Source organism: Hyaena hyaena, unplaced genomic scaffold (genome assembly GCF_003009895.1).
Source record: "Hyaena hyaena isolate Hyena2069 unplaced genomic scaffold, ASM300989v1 scaffold_176, whole genome shotgun sequence".
Lineage (NCBI taxonomy): Eukaryota > Metazoa > Chordata > Mammalia > Carnivora > Hyaenidae > Hyaena > Hyaena hyaena.
The window spans coordinates 1,004,951-1,025,445 of NW_024080809.1; the positions used below are offsets into that span (position 1 = coordinate 1,004,951).

A 20,495-nucleotide genomic window follows, 5' to 3' on the forward strand; every position below is an offset into this window, starting at 1 on the left:
GATGGGCTGGGCCCAGGCAAGGAGACCCTCAGCAGTGGCAGGGGGGTGGGGGCGGTGAGGAGTGGGGTTTGCTAAAGGTCACACAGCATAGTGTCAGACTCCCTCATTTCAGACATGATGAGAAACGTGGCTTCCCCAGGGTCACCCAGTGAGTGGTGACCCCCTCTGAGGTCCAAGGCTGGTTTCTATCGGGGTGGGGCAGGTCGCAGGTGGCCAGCAGCCCGGGGGCGGCCAGGGCCTGGCGCTGGTGGGACAGGCTGGCCAGGCTGCTGCACAGGGAGGACGCACCCTGCCTTTTGGCCTCCTCGGAGCAATGCCTTTGTTTTCTCTCTTTGTTTTCCATCTGCCCGCACCCCCTAGCCTTCCAGGCTTCCCCTGATTGTGTGCAGGGCGATAAAAGGGCAGATGAGCGGGAGATCTCTGGCGGCAGTCACCTCACATAGACACGGTGGCGGCGGCTGGTGGCCAAGGGAGGCCCCGGGCGGGTAGCTGGGCTCACCACCAGCTGCACGGAGGACGGCTCCGAGGGGCGCTTTGCACACGGCCCTCAGAGTTCTTTCAGCAGCCCTAGGAGGAAAAGACAACCATCTCCCATTGTACAGAGGGACCCAGGGCTGGGTCTCTGGCCTCCGAGATTTCCAATGGGCCATGCTGACCTTGGTCCTGACCTCTCTGGCCACCCAGAGGACACCTGGCCCAGTCAGTCACTCTGCCTTCCTGTCTGAACTGGCTGTTTTCAGACTGCCCAGGAAGAGAGAGAGCCAGGGTCTTGCCCGCCAACGCATGGGGAGCTGGCCGGACAGAAAATCCCTGTGAAGTCGCTCACCCACAGCCGGTCACCAGGCAGAGATCTGACCTTCTGGCCCCCCGAAACAGTCCTGTTAGACTGCTTCTGAGGCCAAGTGATTCCTTTGAAGTGGGCTGATCCCTGCAGACCGCAGAAGGGCAGGACCCAGGGACCCTGCTGGCCTGGGCGTGGGACGGGGCAGTGGTGGCCCTCAGGCCAGGGACTGGCCAACCCTGACTGAACGTCCCTGCTCTGACCCTGGCCTCACCTGCCTGGCTTCCTCTGGACCTGGCGCTTTCAGACCCTCCCCAAGCACGTCCCCAACTTCAGTTACTAGATACTTTAAGCCACATCTGTGTTCCCTCTAAATTATTTTCGTTTCGTTATTTAAATACTTTCTTTTTTCTTATTCTCATTCAAAGCAATACTGTCTGTGAAACCAGAGTTTGCTATATTAATTCTATATTTATTCTAATTCCCATGAAAATAAATACATAATCTGAAGATCTGAAATTCGGACACTTGCAGAAATCCTGGGAGCCCCCAGGGCGCCTCGCGATGCCGTGTGTAGGCAGGTCCCGGGAAGCTGGCCTGGACTGGGGTGGGGCCGGGGGAGAAGCCTCCATAGCTGTGCTGAGCGGCCTGTGGAAGCAGACCCCAGAGCTGGGTGGGAAACTGGGAGAAGGTATATGTTTCCAGAAGGGTACACAGAAAGTTTGGTTTGGCCACCAGCTCAGACCAGACTACAGCTTTCCTCTACTGGGGCTGGAGTTTGGTCCAGATATTTCTCAGCTGCAGATAAAGCTATCTCCCTGCAAATTCTCCCTGGCGTTAGCTCAATACAGCAGGATGAACACTGGAAGGGGAGCCTAAACACCTGCGTCAGGAGTCTGTCTCTGCTACCGTTTTACTGGGGGATGCTAGATCTCTCTGGGCCTCCGTTTCTTCATCTGCACAGAAACTGCACATGAGCCAAAGGTCCCTCTCAGCCTCTCTGAATCCTGGAGGCATCTGATGCTCCCGGTGGCCTCTGGGCCTCCCACAGACCTTCTAACCACCTACGGAGACCTCCCTTGACCTATGCCTCCCACACCTGATCAGGGGCTTCGAGTGGCTTCTGGGGTGCCAAGGGGAGACGGGGCCATCCTGTGTGACAGCTACAAAATTAGATAATCAGCTAATCACCAGCAAATTAGCATCCCGTCTTTACATAGAACAAATATAGTATTTACGTAAAAGTTGTTAGGAGTTTCTCTCTTTTTAATTAGCAGAAATAAATGCAAAATAAATGGTAATTAGGCAGCTGATGGATTTGGTAGTACAATTATGCCTGCAGCCGTGCCCCAGTCCTTAAACGTTTGCGCGCTCTGAGGAATCAGAGGGGCCTATTTATATAGTTTATTTATAAAACAAAGTTAGCAGGAATGGAGGGAAAAGGCCTGGGCATGGCTGGGGAAGGGGGTCTTGGCTGCAGGGGCAGGGTCCTAGGAGAAGAGGCGTTTCAACGCCTAAGGAGTGGAAGGGTGCTTGGTGCTCAGTGCTGGGCTGCGGAGGTGTGCCACCAAGGCCCCCACGTGTCTATTTCAGGCCCTGCATGTGTCACTGGGCATGGCCTCCCTGACAGGAAGTAGGCTGGAGCTGTGTGGAGGGGCTGGGAACAGCTGTTCTGTGCACTCCCTGTCTCTTTTCCAACCCTGCTCCCTGCTTCTCTTTTCTTTGCTGACCCTATTCCTTCAATGAGACTTCTCCATACTGCATCCAGAGGCATATTCTTCTAGAAGATTCTCCTTTTCCTCCAGGGACTCAGCAGAACCAGGTGCAGAATAAAGTAGCCAAACACAGGGATTACATTCCAGACCAGTGGAGTATCCAGTGGGGGTACAGAGGCAAGAGTCTTGAGAGAAGGCAGCCCAGAGGAAGAGACGAGAGCTGGGTTTTGTAGGCTGCATAGGAGTTTTCCGAGAAGGTGGGAAGTAGCAAAAGGACCTACCTGCATGTGCAAAGACCGGGAGGTGGGAAATAGCATCCCATGACCACAGGAAAGAGTATATCAGGCGTGTGGAGGCTTAAGAAATGACCAGGGCATCATAGTAATGGGTCCTGGATGCCAGGCTAAGGGTTTGGATTTCATCCTAGAAGCCACGGAAAGGTCTAAATGGAGAGAACGAGGTAGCCCCTTCCCACATACAGTTCATTTCTTAGCTTCCCCTCCCCCACCCCCAGAGCCAGGGAGAGGGGGAGGGCCAAAGGCCATTAGAGGCAGCTGGTTCAGCTCAGCTGAGGAGCACAGAGCAGGAGGCTAACCTGATTATAAGGGACAGGAGGTTTGTCTGGGGGGTGGGCTGGGGGGTGTAAGTGCTCTGACAGTGAAGGGAAGGGAGGCACACCGGGCCACTCCTGGGTCTCCTGGGTGCGGGGCCTATCTGTCCTAGATAACCCCCTGCCCTGCCCCCTAGCCCTGCCTGCTGGGGTGGCCTCATAGCACTGCCAGAGGCCCCACCTCCTCCCAGACTCAACTCCTAGCTCTATGGCCTTGCGCTGCGACCTTAAGGAGCCACTCTCAACTCCAGGCCACACATTCCCCTCCAAAACAAAGGCCTGTACTAGATTGGGGGACGGACCATGACAAATTCAGCCCACGGTCCCATCCCGTACAGTTTCATGGGCGCGGACTTATTACAACCTCTGCGCTTGTAGGGATTTAGGCGAGGCAGGCACTCTCATTTGCCGCAGTCCCCGCTGCTCCGGCCTGCCTTACCCCGGCCCAGGGCACAGGCTTGTGTGGCATGCCGCAGAGAGCCCACTTGAGACCCTCGCGTGACGGCCACCAGCTAGGCCCTTCCTTCCAGCTGATAACCTGGACTCCATGGACAGAAAGCCCTGGGGCAGGTGAGGGACAGCACAAAGGCTGGTAGTCAGAGGAACTTCCTGTCGTTGCTGGTGCTGGAGAGAGATGGGAGCAGTCAGGGCCTGGGGCACCTCTGGCTGCAGAGCCAGCAGCCCTTCCCCCACTCTAGCGGTTGCCCTGGACTCAGGCTGCCCATGTCTAAACTAGAAGCAGTAATACCTGTCCACCTGAACCCGGGGCCATTAAAAAGCTCAAACAAGCCCGCGGCAGTGATCTGCAAATCTGCAGCGGCGACTTTGACCAGTGGGGTTTCCGAAGGACTTCACCAAGGAGAACCTAGCACTCGCCAGCCCAGCCAGCTCTCCAGCCCCTTTAATAAGAAAGCAGCACCGTCGAGGTCTGGAGATGGTGCCTGAGCCGCTGTCTGCCGTCACTCGTCACTCGTCACTCGGGACGGAGCTCTGAACTTGTAAGGGAAGACAAAGATCACACCGCACCACTTCTCTGCTCCGTAAGCCTCGCTCCTGCCTTCGGCCAAAATCAATAAAAATCTCCACTGTGAATGTTTCACCAGCACAAGGGGCCAGCTCCTTGTGATGACATTCCACCCCCAGCGCCGCTGGGGGTGTCCTTTCATTGCACAACCTCAACATGCGGGGTGGGGTGGGGTCGCGATGGGGAGCGGCATGGGTAGGGGAGCGGAGGGGGCTGCGCAGAGCTGCTCTAAGTGCCTCTCCAAAGACCAGCCCGGGTGCTATTCATCAACTGGTTTTCAGGGCTGTGAGGAATCAATGGCATTTGTGCTGCACACTCATCATTAGGACAGGAAAACTCTGCAGTGGAATTGATTTGTTTAAATATAATAACACAATTTCACAGAAAACCGTGGGGGTGGGGAAGGGACCCAGGCAAATAAGGCAGTTCAGAGGACGGGAAGAGGTACCGGCTTTGAAACACCTTCCCACACGGTGGTCAAACCTTGGCGGCGCCCCAGTCCCCTCCCCCGTGCCCCCAAGCGCACCAAGGAGGCCGAATGGGCAAGCACCTCACCTAGTGTCACGCCCATCTCAGAAACGCCCCTGGGCAGTGTGCAGATGAGCACAGGGGCCAGCTGCTCACTGCTGTGTGGTTCTTAGAGGTGACTTTGGCTTGGTGCACGTCAGTTCAACCCAATAAACAACTATTAGGCACCTACTGTGCTCTAGGTGCCTGTGAGGGGCCGCAGGGGAAATCGAAAAATCCTGGCCCCTGCTCTGAAGGCGTCCTGTGGACACAGGGTGGATACGGCAGGTGTGTAGGTGACAGCAAGAAGCTGGGCAGGTCTGGGGTTTCTGGGGTTGTAGGGGATGTGAGGGAGCAGCGCTGGGACAGGATGAAGGGCAGAGAGGGGGCTGTGAGGGGGCAGAAGCGGAAGGTCCATTCAAATCATAGGAGGAACCCATTTGGAGTGCAGGGCTCTAATCTCCTGAATAGGGTAGCTGCCTGCTCCGATGGTAATGATAAGAGGTGACTTTATTGATCCGTAAGATGTTCCAGGGTCCTGCGAATACTCAACACCTGTCATTACATGGACTCTCACCATCCTGTGATGGAGGAACTGTTCCTACAGAGCCCACAAATAGTACCGCTCAGGCTCAGAGAGGTCAAGAGACTGCCAAGGTCACCCAGCTAATACATGATAGAGCTGGGGTCGGGTCCCAGAGCCTGCACACTAACCAGTGTGCCTCCCGCCCTCATTGGGGCTTAGCCTCTATGTGAGCTGGGGAGACAGGCGGCTCCTGCCCTCCAGAAGCTAGGGCATGAGGCACGCTGAGTGGCCTAAGGGGGAGTCTGGGGAAAGGCATGGAGTGGGCACCGTCTGGGGCCAGCGTCCTGGTCACAGGCTGTTGCCACAGGCTTGGCCCTCAGGGTGCTCCTCTACCTCACCACAGACCTCTTCCAACCTCCAACAGAGGCCAGCGTCCTGGGAGGGAAAGTGGTGGGCCAGGTCCTGGAAAGGGACATGTCTGCAGGGAGAGATACCCAATCAGGGAGAGAGGGCTCCGGGCAGCCTTACTGAGCTCCAGAAGGGCCTGAATGTCAACCTCAGAATTTGGACTTTACTCCTGGTGATAGTGGGAAGCCAGGGAGGGCAGCAGAGGGCCGGGAAGGGCTGAGTAGTTGAGGGGCAAGAAGACGTCGGACCCGAATGCCAGCAGAAGGTGCGGGTGGTGAGGGGATCAAGGTCCAGCGATGGGTCAGGGGGTCGAAATGAGCCTTGGATGTGGGGGTGAGGGAGAGGGAGGTGTCAAGGATGACCCGGGCGTCTCCCCTAGGCCTCTGGGGGCTCGGCGGTTCAGCCGTGCTGAGCCTGTGGCTGCCTGAGTCAATAGGAATTGACCAGGACCCCAAGGAGCATGGAGCCCCGTCCCCCAGGACGCCCTGCCGTGGGGGAGGGCAGTGCGGGTCAGCAGGCTGCCACCACCTCGGCTCTGTCCCCCTGCTGACCTTTATCCTTTGTCAGCAGTGTCCTCCATCAATTCACCGGAAGGGCCGGTGGGCTGCCTGGGCCAGGGCCGGGGGTAGGGGCTCACTTTGCCTTCCCTCTTTTAAGGAAGAGGTCTCCAGAGCATTTCTAGAAAGTCAGGAGCAGAGGTGCCGAAGCCCTTAGTGCACACGGGGAGAGTGAAGTCTGGTGGGGGGGTGGGGGAGACAGCCGCAGCCCTCCTGCTGGCAGAGGGGAGAGAGGGAGAAGAGGAAGCTGGATGGGGGTGGGGGGAACTGCAGGGGCTGTGGGGGATGGGCAAGGAGGCTAGTCTAGAAGTGGGATCTGTGAGGTGGGGGAAGGGGCCCAGCGGGAGTAGGGCCTCCAGAGCCCGGAGTGCACCAGCCAGCCCCAGAGCCAAAGGAGGGGGTCCAGAGGGTTTGGAGGGGCTTAGGATTTCGGTGGGGCCAGCACGCTCGGCTGTCCTGGTGAGCCCGGAACGGAGAGGCGTGAGGGACGTGGAACTTCCGGTCCTAAACCCAGGGGTGGTCCCAGGCAAACCCTAACAGTTGGTCACCCTAGCAGCGCTCAATCTACATTCAGGTTTTTAGTTCTACCACTTTCAGACTGTATGTGACCCCTCTGTGCCTCAGTTTCCTCATCTGGAACACAGAGCTTATAAGAGCACTTTGCATACGGCTGTCACAAAGATGAAGTTCAATAACGTATGTAAAGTGCTCAGCACCAGACACAGCATCCGCCACTCGCCATTCAACAACTGGCAGGCGGCCACGGTTATTACCACCGAGTGCTCCCACTACCTTACCACCACGAGGCCTGCCTGATGCACCCTGAGTGCGAGCCCCGAGCCAGACCCCACGGTACATATGTGCTAGTTCAATCTCTCGGCGCTTACGGGGCAGGGGGCGTTACTACCCCCATTTTCACATGCAGAACCGACACACGGAGGAGCTCGGCCACCGGCCAGGTGCTCACGGCTAGCAAGTACAGAGCCCAGAAAACCGCTTCTATTTTCACTGGGCTGACCCTGCAGCCAGGGGCCTGTAGGCCAGTGTCAACACAATTCTGGTTACGCTGACCCAGGGCAAGAACTAGGCAAACACAAGGGCGGGGCCGGGACGGGGGGAGAGGGGAGCAGGCCACTCTGGAGCTGCATAGGAACCCCTGCTCTCAGGGACACTGAGTCCCTAGTCTTCACTCTGGACCAAGACGTTCCCCCTCTGATCCGAACACACCAACCAAACTGATTAGCTGACTAGGGTCTACTTATACCATAGTAAGAGAAAGGGGGAGAGAAAGGAAAGCCCCCAGAGGTACTCAGGCCTCCTCGTGGCCCTGGGGGCCCAGCTCTCTTGATCTGGCATGTTCTGCAAATGACCTCATTTCATTCCGACAACCACACGACCAGATGGCTGGTGATGCCCGTTTCAGAGATGAGAACACAGAGGCTCGGAAACGTGCTGAGGTTGCACGGCTGGATTTAAACGAGTCCAGCTCCAAGGTCTGGGCACCTCCTGGGGGCTCGTGTAACAGGATGAACAGACAGCAGGAAGGCAGGAGGCCACGACCTATAGGTCGGTGTTTGGACTTGAGGTGAGCACCAGGTAACTCCGAGGAGGAGGGGGCACAGCCTCCCCTCCCCTTAGAGTTTAGGCAACCCTGGAGAAACCCACAGCTCTAGGAAGGGGCCCACGCACGTAGGGGTAGGGTGGCCAGCCTGGCAGGGTACTACCCCCCCACCCGACCCCGGGGGAAAAAGGGGGTGGGTGCAAAGGTTGGAGCAGAGGCCCATCGCTCCAATACCTGGGGGTCAGGCAGGCCTTGTCGAGACCTGTCTTCAGTCTTAGGAGCCGAGTGAGCAATGCCATTCCTGCCCTGACCCCTAGGATGTCCTCGGCGGGAGGAACTGCATGCTCACAAAGTAATTAGCTTCCGGCACCCAGGAGAAAGGTCGCTGAGGTGGGCAGCCAGGCGCTGGCCGGGCAGGGGCCCTGGGAAGCTGGGCCTAGTTATTTTTAGCCTCTTGATTCAAGAGGAAGGAGGCCCTCCTCCCCACCAGGTAAATGTCAGCACGCTGGCAGACCCAGCCAATTAAAGGAGCTGGAGCCAAGCAAGAGACACAGTGACTGGAGTCTAGGTCTTCGGCTCCCGGGCCCCCAGGGTGGGTCCCCCTTCCTCCACCTCCTCTAGGCCCTGGCGCATCTGCCTTCTGGCCATGAACAGGAAACCCTGGCCTGGCTCCCAAAGGAGCTCAAGCAGGGGCCTAGGACCCTGGGTTTGAGCTCCGGATTGGCGGCGTGACCCTGGCCAAGTCTCCAGCCTTCTCTTCTACAACTGCAGTTTCTGCACCACGGACCCCCACGAAGCTGGCCATTTTATTATTTACGAGGGTGACAGGGGCCGGGGTCTTGAAGAGGCTCTGCGGAGGGCAGCCTGGCCCTCCCTCTATGTCCGCCTCTGAGCTGGCCCATGTCCTTGCGGACGGCCACCTGTTCTCCCCTTCTCTGAGAGCAGAAAAGCAGCACAGTTGATGAGAGGAAGGACAGGGGAGGCCCGTCCCCCAAACTCTCAGCTCCAGAGTCTCTGCTCTGGGAGCCAGACCCTTAGCCCACAGGAGGGTCTGCCCCCGGGGGCCTGAGATGCCTGGCAAGCCCCTGGGGTCCAAGGTCAGCTCTTCCCAGATAAAGAGAAGGCCTGGGTCCAGCACCCGCGCCCTTGCCCAGTGACCGCCGACTCCCAGGGAGCCTGCCCACACCCTCCCCAAAGGCAGGCCCTTCCACTGAGGCACTGACCTGCTGTGTTTAGAACTCCAGGGAGAACTGAGGGAAACTGAGGCACTGAAGTAGGGCAGGAATCTGCTCAGGGATTTAGTAAGTTAGAAGCAAAGTGCAAGTTTCTTCCTCCTCCTTCTGCCATCTGGCCTCTAGGGGGCATGTCCAACTCATTTCCTCACCGCCCAGTCTGGGCCCTCCATTCAGCCCACTGATGTGCCCCTCACCCCTACTCGGAGTGCCTGCCTCAGGGCCTTGGCCCAGCTGGTCCCTTTGCTTGGAATGTTTTCAGTTCACAGTCACGTTCATCCTTCAGGGTCCGCCTGGGGCTCCACCTCCTCCAGGAAGCCTTCTTCTGCTTTTTTTTTTTTTTTAAATGTATGTTTATTTATTTTGAGAGAGAGTGAGAGAGAGAGGAAGTGTGCATGGGGGAGGGGCAGAAAGAGAGAGAGGCAGAGAGAATCCCAAACAAGCCCCATACTATCAGCACAGAGCCGGATGAGGAGCTCAATCTCAGGAACCATGAGATCATGACTTAAGCTGAAATCAAGAGTCAGACGCTTAAATGACTGAGCCACCCAGGAGCCCCAGGAAGCCCTCTTTGACCCTAGACTCCCTTGGAGCCCAGATGTGATTTCTAGATACCTGCAGATCCACCTGTCCTAGACTGCAGGCCACTGTGCACCCTGATGTGGCTTGGCAAAGGGCGGACGAGAGACAGGTGGCCTCTAGTTTCCTGAGTCTACTTTCCTCTTTCACCCCCCGTGTATCCAGTCAGCTTTGACATAGAGCCCTGACTCCAGAGCATTCTCTCTGCCCTGGCATCTCGGCCTGCAATCTCTAGCCCTCACTTCTTGGTAAACAGACGGGGAGAGAGTCCTAATGGTTAGACGCCTGGCAGGAGCTGTGATTATAGGAGGTGGAATACAAAAGAGGCTTAACAGAGCCAGGTCTGAGGGGGCCCCATGCAAGTTCTCTCTGGGCAAACCTCCCCAGACCCCCAAAACTTCCTGGGCTCTGATCTCTGTGCCCCCAGCTCCTCAGGGGTTGGTCCTGCCTTTCTAGAAACACTGTGCCCCACAGCCAGGTCACTTCCACCACTGCAGGTCGCGGGCCCTCCCAGAGTCGACACCTGCCATGCTTCCAAAGCAGTTCAGGGTGGTGGTGGGCTCAGCTGAAAGCATGGAGTGCCATACCGGGCCACTCTGGGCTGTTCCCTCCTATCTCTGAGCCTCAGTTTCCCCATCTGTACCATGAGGCGTTAGACCAAATGATTTCTAGATACCATGCATCCCCAGAGCACCAGGGACGTTTGCTTCAAATAAAGATACCGCCTGGCAGTCCCGCCCAGTGTCCGCTCCCACCCTGCAAGGCCACTGAGGCTTGGGACCTGAGACACAGGGCAGGGGCGTGCCTGTCCTCATCCTAAATGTGTGGCTTATGGACCAGCGGGAGAGCAACTCCAGGGCTCAGACAGAGCCAGGCGAGCAAATACCAGTGGGAGGGAGAAGTACCCACAGCGAGAAACACCCAGGGAATCCCTCTTGGTGTAATTTACCAAATCCCACCCCATCCTTGCAGAGTCCTGTTGGAGGTCAAGGTCAGGGGTCCCTGTGGTGCATGTGTAGCCCTGTGGACCTACAGGGGTGATCACACCCAACCGGAGAGACTCACACTGGACTCCAGGCGAGCCAGACGGGGACCCAGACCTTTCCTCCCACCCTCGGGAGAAATGCCCCTTGCCTGGCCTGCTGGCTTCCTGCCCCCTGCCACAGTGATGCTTTATGGCCCTGGGCTGATCTCAGGCCTCTCTGTCCCCACCACCTCACTTAGGGTTCGCCCTGCCTTGGAAGGGGTGCTGAAGAGGGCCTGGAGAAGCCGGGGGTCCAGCTAGCTGGAGCAAACAAGCCCACAGCCTTGTTCCTCCCTGCTGTCACCATCTCTGGGGGAAGCCGGGAGCCCCAATTGGTGGGCCAAAGGCCATCCTCCCTTCCTGTCCTTTACAGAGGAGCTGCTGCCTGATGGCCCTTTTGGCTCCCCCCTCTCTGCAGGAGCAAGATCAAACTCTGGCTCGGCCTTCGAGGCCCTCAGGGGCGGCCTCAGCATGTTTCCAGCTGTCTGAATGAAACTTCCTCTCCAACTGGACATCCCACTGGGTAGCTCTGACAAGCTGTGCGGACACCCCAGGAAGACATTAGTCTTCCATTCCTCTGTGTAGGGATCCAGCCTCCTCCTCCAGGCAGTCCCCCCCGGCCTGACTCCTTTAGCGTCAGGGAAGAGCTGCTCCTCCCAGCTCCTACTGCCTTCACCCACCAAGGGCCCCCTCCCAGCACGCTCTGCACTGGAGACTCTGTGATTTCCAAGCCCAGGGTTGTGCTTACTCAGCTTCTCAAATGCAGATTCATTTTTGGATGCCAATGCCTAGCACGGTACTGGAGCCTGGTAAGTGTTCAGCACACTCAGGCTGACTGAGGGAACAGATAGCTCAGACACATGCAAGTACCTATCCGAGACAGTTGGATATAGTGGGGAAAACACATATTATGGTGTCAAATAAAACAGGGCTGAATCCCAGCTCTATACCAATAGCTCTGTGACCCCAGGTATGCTTCTTAACCTCTCTGTGCTCTCAGTTTCCTTATCCTTATAATAGGATAATCTCAGCTACACTGGGTTGTTGAGTCCCTTGAGATCATTGTAGTTTCTGTCCCCTGATCTGTCCCAGGCCTCTGGTTTTACACACCAATAAATAACTGATCAGAGAAGGGCAGTCATTTCTTCAAGGTCACACAGCAGGTGTGTAAGCAGGGCTGAGGCTTGAACAAAGTCCTGCTCAGAGAGCCTGCCAGGGCAGCAGCCCCACTCTGCTGACCCAGAGAGGGTCCCACCTGCGGCAGGAACGATCAGTGGGCTGTAGACTATTTCCAGCTCCAGGCTGGGATCGGGGTTGCAGGCTCAGGGCAGGGTGGGGGTGGAGGGGCCTGGGCTGCAGGCAACAAATTCCAGGCATGGAGAATGGGGTGTGCATTCTCAGCTGGCGCTGAAGACTGACAGGCATGCCACATGGGGACCCTGGAACGCCAGCTCTGCGTGGCCATGGCCAGGCCTGCTGTGAGCTGGACTTGGCATTCAAGGTCTTTGCAGCCAGCCCCGAGCTCGCCTTTTACCATGTAACGCTGGAAGCCTGCTGACTGACAGCTGATGGGTAGGCATGCTGGCAGCACAAAGCCACAAACCAGGGGCTAGAGGGGCTGGCCAGGGAGTGTGGCCGTCACCCCAGGTCCCTGCCCACAGAGGTGTGATCGACCACTGTTGGTGATTACCTCATATGAAACTCAAATCCAGCCTAACCCCAATCCTGCTGTCTCCCTACGTCCTTTCTGAAATGACACCGACCATGTCACCACCCCTCCCATGTGTCCCCAGCACTCGCGTCAGCTCTGTCACCCTCCTCCAGCTGCTCGCCCACCATCAAGCCGCACACTGTGGGGCGCGAGCCATGTTCTAGGCACCGTGCAAGGATTCACATGGCTTCGTTCCCCGGATTCCTCACAACGCGGTGAGGTAGGTCCTATTCTTATCCCTACTACAGCGATGAGGAAATGAGGCACAGAGAGGTTCAGCCACTAATCTGGCATCGCAGAGGAGAGGCGGAGCTAGGCCCAGAGCCCGGGCCCAGAGTTCATACCCTTGACCGTGTCAGTGCCCTCCGCATTTGTCCACCAGAGGTGTTTAGAGCGCCTTTTACAGAGTGCAGGCCACATGGGGCCAGCTGTCATGCCCCCGGCGAGAAGCCCTCTGTGTCCACCCTCCGTAGGCTGTTAGGGTCCAGACCAGCTGGGGCCCTCTCACCTCTCCACCTGACGCGGGACTCGCTCGGGCTCCGGAACCACATACATCTGGCTCCAGTCGGTCTGGCGGTGGGAACGGGGCCAAGCCGCCCGCAGGGAGGAACAGGGGCGGGGCTTTGTCTACTCCAGCCGGCCAGACTTCCAGCTCCACCGGGCCCTGCGGAGCACCCCACGCACCCCTGGAGCTCTTGCGTGGGGGGAAAGCCAGTCACTGCAAGAGCCCAGGGACCTCCCTCTGTCGCCACTGTCTGCCCCGCTGCCTGCTGTGGGCCTGACCTCAGCCCGGGCGCTGGCCTCCATTTCCCATTCAGCAAACGGGAACAGGCCCTCTGAAGGGCTTGCTCAGTGGCCTGATGGAGTGTGACAGAGCTCTGCACGCTATAGAGAAGTCTACAGTGCACGAGGTTGCGGTGGCTCCCGGAGGGGTCCCAGGGCAAAGGCTGGGAGATAGAGGCTGGGCTCAGAGACCAGGCATCTGACCTCCAGGGGTGAGTTCGCCAAGCAGAGACGGGTGAGCAAAAGACGATCAGGCAGAAGATTGCAAATAAAGCACAGAGCAGACCCTCCCACCGCCCCTGCAGTGGTGGGTTTGGCAAAGCACAGAAAAACGAGGCTGCCCAAGGTCAGGGAATCCTTGAACACCACTGCCTGACAGAGGGTGTGATCCCACCCAAACTGAGGCCGCTGTCCCAGGCTGCCAGGGACAACGTGGAGGCCAGCACTGCTGTGAAGACGGCGACATCGCTCCCCTTGGCAGACGAGGCTCCCACAGGTGACAGGGGCCATGCCCAAGGTCTCTACCGGTGGAGTCAGCACCCAAACTCAGTTCTTGGCACTTAATCCCACGGCCAGTACCCCTGTGATGGGCAGGGCTGGCTTCACGAGCACACGTACGGGGCGCCACGCTTAGAAGGCCCCACCCCTGGTACCCCGTGCTGCCTCTACCGTCCTGAAATCCGTAATCATTTGTGAACAATGACCCCCTCATTTTTGTTTTGCACGGGGCAAATCATGCGGCTGGTCCTGATTCTTTTTTTTTTTTTTAATGTTTTATTTATTTCTGAGAGAGAGAGAGGCAGTGTGAGTAGGGGAAGGTCAGAGAGAGAGGGAGACACATAATCTGAAACAGGCTCCAGGCTCCGAGCTGGCTGTCAGCACAGAGCCCGACGCGGGGACGAACCCACGAACTGTGAGATCATGACCTGAGCCGAAGCCGGTTGCCCAACCGACTGAGCCACCCAGGCGCCCCGGCCGGTCCTGATTCTAGCAGACATTCACGGATGCTTACTGGGGGAGGGGAGAAGGGCCAGTGAATGAACTTGCACTTCTCTGGGACCTTGCGAGAGCCAGGCTCTATCCCAGACCTGCCCTGTCCCTCTACGCCAACCGGGCAAATCTCTCCCCACCGCCTGGCTGTCCCGGGAGGTCCTTCCCAAATTCCCTCCCCGCACACAGGCTAAGCCCCCACACAACAGGCAGAAGGCGTCCCTGTGCCCTCGGAGCTGTGACAGGCCAGAAGCTACCCTGAATAGCCTCTTCCCCTCGGGAACACCTCCCTCCTTGCACACCCACGAGGGCAGCCCTGTGCGCCTGTGGGGACGTGTGTGGTGTGAGAGCTTGTGCCTTTCTGCTGTGGAGTCAATGCGGTTTGTGAACATGTGTCCGTGAGCGTGTGCGTGCGTGCAGGTCTGTCAGTGCACGCATAGGTACGTTCACGGCATGCTGAGTGATGTCTGTGGGTACGCACACGTGAAGGGGTGTTCCTCTGTACGTCGCTGTGTGCATCTGTGCACGTGATCATTCACGTACGAGTGCGTGTGCCCATCTGTATCCCCTTAGCACGCGTGGACAGGTTTGCAAGCACGTGTGCATCTGTGTGCGCACGTATTCATACGTATGGGTATGCCTGGGGGGGTGAGGACTCCTATGGGTATCGATATTTCTGCCTGAGAACGTGATGGCCACGTGTAACTATAATGACACCCCAGTCATCCTCCTCACGAAAATCTTGGCTCTCTCACAGATACACTGGACCACAGCCTGGCCCACCGCCTCCAAGAAGCCTTCCCGGACTCCAGACTCCCCATACTCACTCAGAGCTCTATCACCCACCCCCTCCCCACATCCTGGCAGCTTCCCCGCCCCCCCCCCCCAACTGCAACCCTGACAACTTCCCTGCCTTGGGTCTTATATTTTCACCCTTGTCTGTGCCCACTGCTCTGGCCCTACTTGAGGCATCTGACCTCTTGCGGCGACTCGGGACAGTCCAGCTAGCCCCCCTGCTTCTAGCAGGGCCTCTCCAATGCAGCCACCTTCATTGGGTCCCTACCTGACTCTGAAGCCTCCATGGCTCCCCACTGCCCTTGAGATCTAGTTCTCCAGCCTGGCACTTGTGGCCTTCGCCACCTTCCAGTCCCCTTGCCAACCTCATCCCCATCCTGCCGGGCTCTCCTACCCATCCCCTGCTCCGGTCTCCCCATGACGCTCCTCACTGTTGAGTTACCTCCTGCAGGACGCCCCACTCTAACCTCTGCCGGCTCCACTGGGATGTGGCTCGCACAGCATCTGCTGTGATCTCCCTGCTTTCCCGCCGGGGGGCACCGCCGGGGGGCAGAAAGAGATGAGCCCCTTTTCCCTGTACCCTGGGGCCTGACATCAGGCCTGGCATACATTAAGTGCTTAATACAAGCTAGGGGAACTGAAAAGAGAGTGAGAACCTTACCTAGCCAACACGGCCCTCCCCTAGAAGGGGTCTAGGTGCCCCTCCAGGGACCCCGGAGGCCAGAGCTGGTTCATGTCACATCATCCACAAATGAGTCATGACCCCAGACATCTGCGGCCGCAGTTACCTTGTAAAAGTCCCCTCCCGTGGCCTTGAGCTGGGTTAGGACCTGGCATTTCTGATGACACCACAATTGCATCAGCTCCTGCCCCCAAGAAGAGGCTAGCAGAGGTGGCCAAAGCCAGGGTCAGAATGCCCCAAGGATTAGGGACTTGTGCCCTGGGGCCACACAGACCCAAAGGTGAACCCCACGGGGGGCTATGCCACGTATGGGACCTTGGGCAAGTTACCTCCCAACGACGAGCCTCAGTTTTCTTGTCTGTATAATGGGGATGATACCAACACTGGTCTCACAGATTGGTGTGTGGACGAACAGAATTAATAACCAACCGGCCCTTAGCACGGTGCCTGGCTCACAGCGAAACGCGCAGCGTGTCTACAGACCCACCGTGAGCATTCTCACGTATGGGTGAGAGGGCGGAGGCCCCCAGCAGCGGGGCCATAGGCCTGCTTAAGGCTGCAGGGGGCTCCGCAAAAGAATACACCCAATGTCAAAGCCCCAGGCCCGGGCGCAACCCCCCTCTGCTGTCGGGCTCCATTTGAGAGGAGGAGGCCAAGGAAGAAGTGAAAACTCCCCCGGGGTCGTCAGCGGTGCCAGCCGGGCTGCCAGCTCCCCACCAGGGTCTAGCCCTTCCCGCTCACCTGCTGAGGCTTCTGCAGATGACCAGGACGTGCGGCTGCTGAGAGTGTCAGGGAAAGGGGGCCGAGCAGGAAAGACAGCGACGGCTCCTGCGGTCCGACGGGGCCGAGCGCAGCGCTGCAAGTCCTGCGGGACAGAGCAGGGGACACAGTGAGCTCCGAACTATGCTTCCCCGCAGCTCCCCTCCCCGCTGCTTCACTGACCTGCAGGCTCTGCCCACCGCGGCCCCTCTGGCTGAGATGACGCCCCGAGGTGGGGCCATCCCAGACACTGGCCGCCGCCTGCCACCTCCCCAGCAAGGGCCTGTCTCCTGAACTTCATGCTAGAGGCCTGTCCCCAGGCCTCCGCGGCCCCCTGCCACAGCACCAGGGAGCAGGCACACGCAGCCAGCCCGGGCCCTCCACCCCCTGGCCTCAGGAGATGTTCCGTGTTGCGCTCAGAGCCCTTTCTGCCACTCCTCTGGCTCTCCAAGCCCTCCCAGCCTTGGGGACTCTGTTCAAGTACTTCCATGGAGCCCGCCCCGCCCCGCCCCCCCGTCTTTGTTCACCCAGGGGCTTGGGGGCTGGCTGCTCGCATCTTCTGCAGCTTTCTGGAGGCCCGTTTCCTCCGTGGGCAGAGCCCCTGGACATCAGGAATGAGATCTAGTTTATCCTCTGAGGCTAGCAAGGCCGGCGCTCGCTGGAGGGATGGACGGACAAATGAGTGAGGGACTGACGGACGGTGCAGTAAAGGTGTTCAGTGAACGAGAGGAACAAAACTGGCCAATGGACATGTGTCCTGAGATCAGGAAACCTGCTGAGCTCTCCAGGGCCCCTTGTTAGATTCTAGAACATAGGGCCCAGGTTGGTGAGAGGTAAGAGACTTGGTGATACTGATTCCCTTCTCTGCTGATTCACAAACATGGAAACCAACACCCTGATGGGGAAAAGGCTTCCTCCCAGGGTCCCATGGCAGGGGAGAGCCAACGACAGAAGTAGACCCCAGTCTCCTTGGGGATGGCCTTGCCCACTGCCCAGAGCTGTCATGGGTGGAGACCACCATAGCAATGCCCTCCAGCCCCTGCAGGCACCCAGCTTCCTGAGTATTGGCTCGGGCAGAATCAGCAACCCAGCCACTCCATTCCTTCTTCTTCTTTTCTTTTTAAGGTCTTTTTTTTTTTTTAAGTTTATTTCTTTATTTTGAGAAAGAGACAGAGCGAGTGGGGGAGGGGCAGAGAGAGAGGAAGACAGAGAATCCCAGGCAGGCTCTGCACTGTCAGTGTGGAGCCCGACATGGGGCTCAAACCTACGAAACCTTGAGATCATGACCTGAGCCGAAACTGAGAGTCGGACACTTAACCGACTGAGCCATCCAGGAGCCCCTCCATTTCTGCATATATGTGTGCATGTGGGCACCTGAAGACATGTACTAGAATGTTCAGGGCAGTTCTATTCATAATGGCCAAAAAAAACCCCAAAGGTTTCCACATGGCCATCAACCATAGAACAGCTACACTGGCGGATCTACACAATGGAATACATACCACATGGCGATGAGAACAAGTGATCTGCAATTATAGCCAATGATACGGAGAGATCTTACAAACATAACAACCAAAAGAAGCCAGACATACTAGCGAACACCCTTAAGGGGTGCGTTTATAGAAAGGTCAAGAGCAAGCAAGACTGCTGTGTGCTTGAGGTAGACTAAATATGGCAGCAAGTTCTTTACAGCAGCAACTCCTTGCAAGAGCGGGAAGCCTATTCTCTATACCCTGAATCTGGACTGGACTTGAGATTGGCTTTGACCAATAGGATTTAGTGCAAGGAACATTTTAGGACTTGCAGAGGCTAGGCCTGAAGGGGCACGCTGTTTATGGCCTTGGCTCTGTCAGAGGCCGGTCTCCCTTATCAGAGGATGGGGAATACGGAGGCCGCCTGGCCAGCCCAGCCAGTGCCTACTGCCAGATGTGACTGAGCTCGTCATCAGCCTTCCCATCCAGCCGGCCCTTTAGGTGACTGGAGTTACAGGAGCCCAAGGGACTCCTCAGAGGGACTGCCCAGGCGGCCCACAGAATTATGAGACATAATAGATAGCAGTCATTTATTTTAAGCCACTAAGTTTTGGGGTGGTTTGCTGGGCAGCAGAGAACGGAGCACACGCTATTGGAAATCAGGAGTCATTATCTTGGAGGGGAAGCAATGAGTGTGAGGAGGCACATAGGGGATTTTAGGGGGTATGGAATGTTGACTGTTCGTTTCGTGACAATTTGTCAAGGTACACTTAGGAGGTGCACACTTTGCTGCATGGATCTAACAGTTCAGTAGAAGCTGCAAACACGCAAACCCTGTGGGTCCTCCACCTGGGCAGACCAGGTCCAGCCCGGCCCCGGCCCACCCGCCTCACCAGCCCAGCCCCTGCCCCACTCATCTGATTCCTGCCTCCCCCCCTCACTGTGCCACCTCACACCTCTGCACCTGGGAGGCCTTTCCTCCTCCCTCCATGATTCAAGCCTGAGGGCAGGTGCCGCCTTCTCCTGGAAGCCTTCCCTGACTGCCCCAGGCTTTGCCCCACTATCCGGATTCACACTGCTCTCTCTCTGGGGCGAAGTCTTCCTGAGCACGGAGAAGTCTTTGGCTCTGCCTCTCCAGCTCCCAGAGCTCTGCAAACAAGAGCCCTGTCAGGGTTAGGGGGCACCCTTCCTATGCCTGTCCCAGGGTCGAGACCTCCCCCTGCCCCAGAGTGATGCTGTGAAGACCAGAGCAGATTTCAGGGCGTGCCAGAGCACCAGGGGAGTGCTGGTCACGAGATGGGTGTAGGCCCGCATCTCCCAGGACCCGGGCTTCTCCCGCATAGATTGAGGGTGCGGCTGGATTTGAAGGTATAAAGAGGGTCTACAGAATGGAGGAGAGTGGGGAGTGGGGGGTGTCCCATTTTTCAGTAGACAACAACACCTGTGAAATGTGTTCTGCACGTTCCCTCTTAATTATCGATTAAACTAAAAGAGCAAGGCTGACATGCGGTCGGGGGAGCGTCGCTGCGGAAACCACGCAAGTGGGCAGGCAGAGCAGAGGAGGAGCTGAAACACCAGCCAGATGGGGCAGCGGCTCTGCTCAAACCGCTTAGATGTATTGACCTGTGTCTCTCGGCGCCTGGCGAGAAGGAGGAGCCCTCTCCTGCCCTGGCTCCTGGCACTTTGGTGACTGTGGCCTCAGACGACCCCCAGCGCCAGGGCCTCAATCCTCGATGCCCCGCTCTGGGCCCCCTGTGCCATCCTGAGAGCTTGAGCTCCGTTCTTCGTGCACGTGGGACCTTGGGGGAGTCCTCGGTTCCCTCACTGTCACCCAGAGATCTGGCTTGGTCAACAGTCTCTGAGGAGTCACATCTGTGTCTCGACGGCAGGACAGGCCCCCAACAGGCAGGCCAAGGTCTCTCGCTGCCTCCCTCCGGGCCCCACAGTGCCAGTGACAGGGTCTGCCCAGCCCTCCCCGCACCCCTGCCTGGGCTATCCCGGGACAACTTCTCTAATACCCAGAGTGCTTTGCTACAAAAGGAAGCTCCTTGTCCAACAGAGAGGCTTAGATAAGCCAGAGGACGGCCTGAATGGGAGAGGACAGGACAGCGGGTCCTGGGAGGGGGCATCGGTCCTGTGGCAGAGGTAACTCCACACACACACACACACACACACACACGGACAGCCAAGTGGGTCCAGCCTAACATCAGAAGGGATTCTGGACTGGAGCACACTTTCCACAGTGTGTGTGCTGTCTCACAGAGTGGTGAGCGCCCTGTCCCCAGAGGTGTGCAAACAGCAGGAGCTGGACTCTCTATTTCCCAAAGCCCTCCGACAGTAAGAATCACCTGGGCTGCGTGGTAAACCCACAGCTTCCCAGGCCTCTCCCTCGAGAATGGAAGTCTGGGGCTCTGGAATGGAGCCCAGAAATTTAAATTTTTAAGAAGTGCTCCCAGGTGATCCTTTGCATCCGGAAAGTTTGGGGGGAGCACTGGCAGATGACCTTCCTGGTCCCCTTGGGCCCGGAGATTAGTGATTCTGAGCTCCCCACTCCAGTGCCACCCCTACCCCATCTGGAAGGCACGGCTGTGGAACTGCATCCTGAAAATAAAAATGATTTAAAAGCCTTAGAAGGGGGCAAGGATGTCAGGGGGAGGGGGGGTTCTCAGCCCACAGTGGTCCTAGCTGAAACTCCTTCCTGGCCCCCCTGGGCCCCCCAGAGTCATCCAGAAAAGCTCAGCATTGGGGTGGGGGGGGGTGAGCTGACAGCTGTTCAGCT

The 20,495-nt window shown here is 57.7% G+C and overlaps 1 protein-coding gene across 5 annotated transcripts in view; it reads right to left on the reverse strand.

Moving 5' to 3' along the window:
• Positions 1–20,495, reverse strand: part of ZMIZ1 (zinc finger MIZ-type containing 1) — a 231,926-nt gene that overhangs the window by 169,005 nt on the left and 42,426 nt on the right. For all 5 annotated transcript variants that reach the window (XM_039240532.1, XM_039240529.1, XM_039240534.1 and 2 more), the window contains exon 2: positions 16,227–16,350. The gene's annotated coding sequence lies outside the window, so the exon portion shown is untranslated. The remainder of the gene's footprint in view (positions 1–16,226; positions 16,351–20,495) is intronic.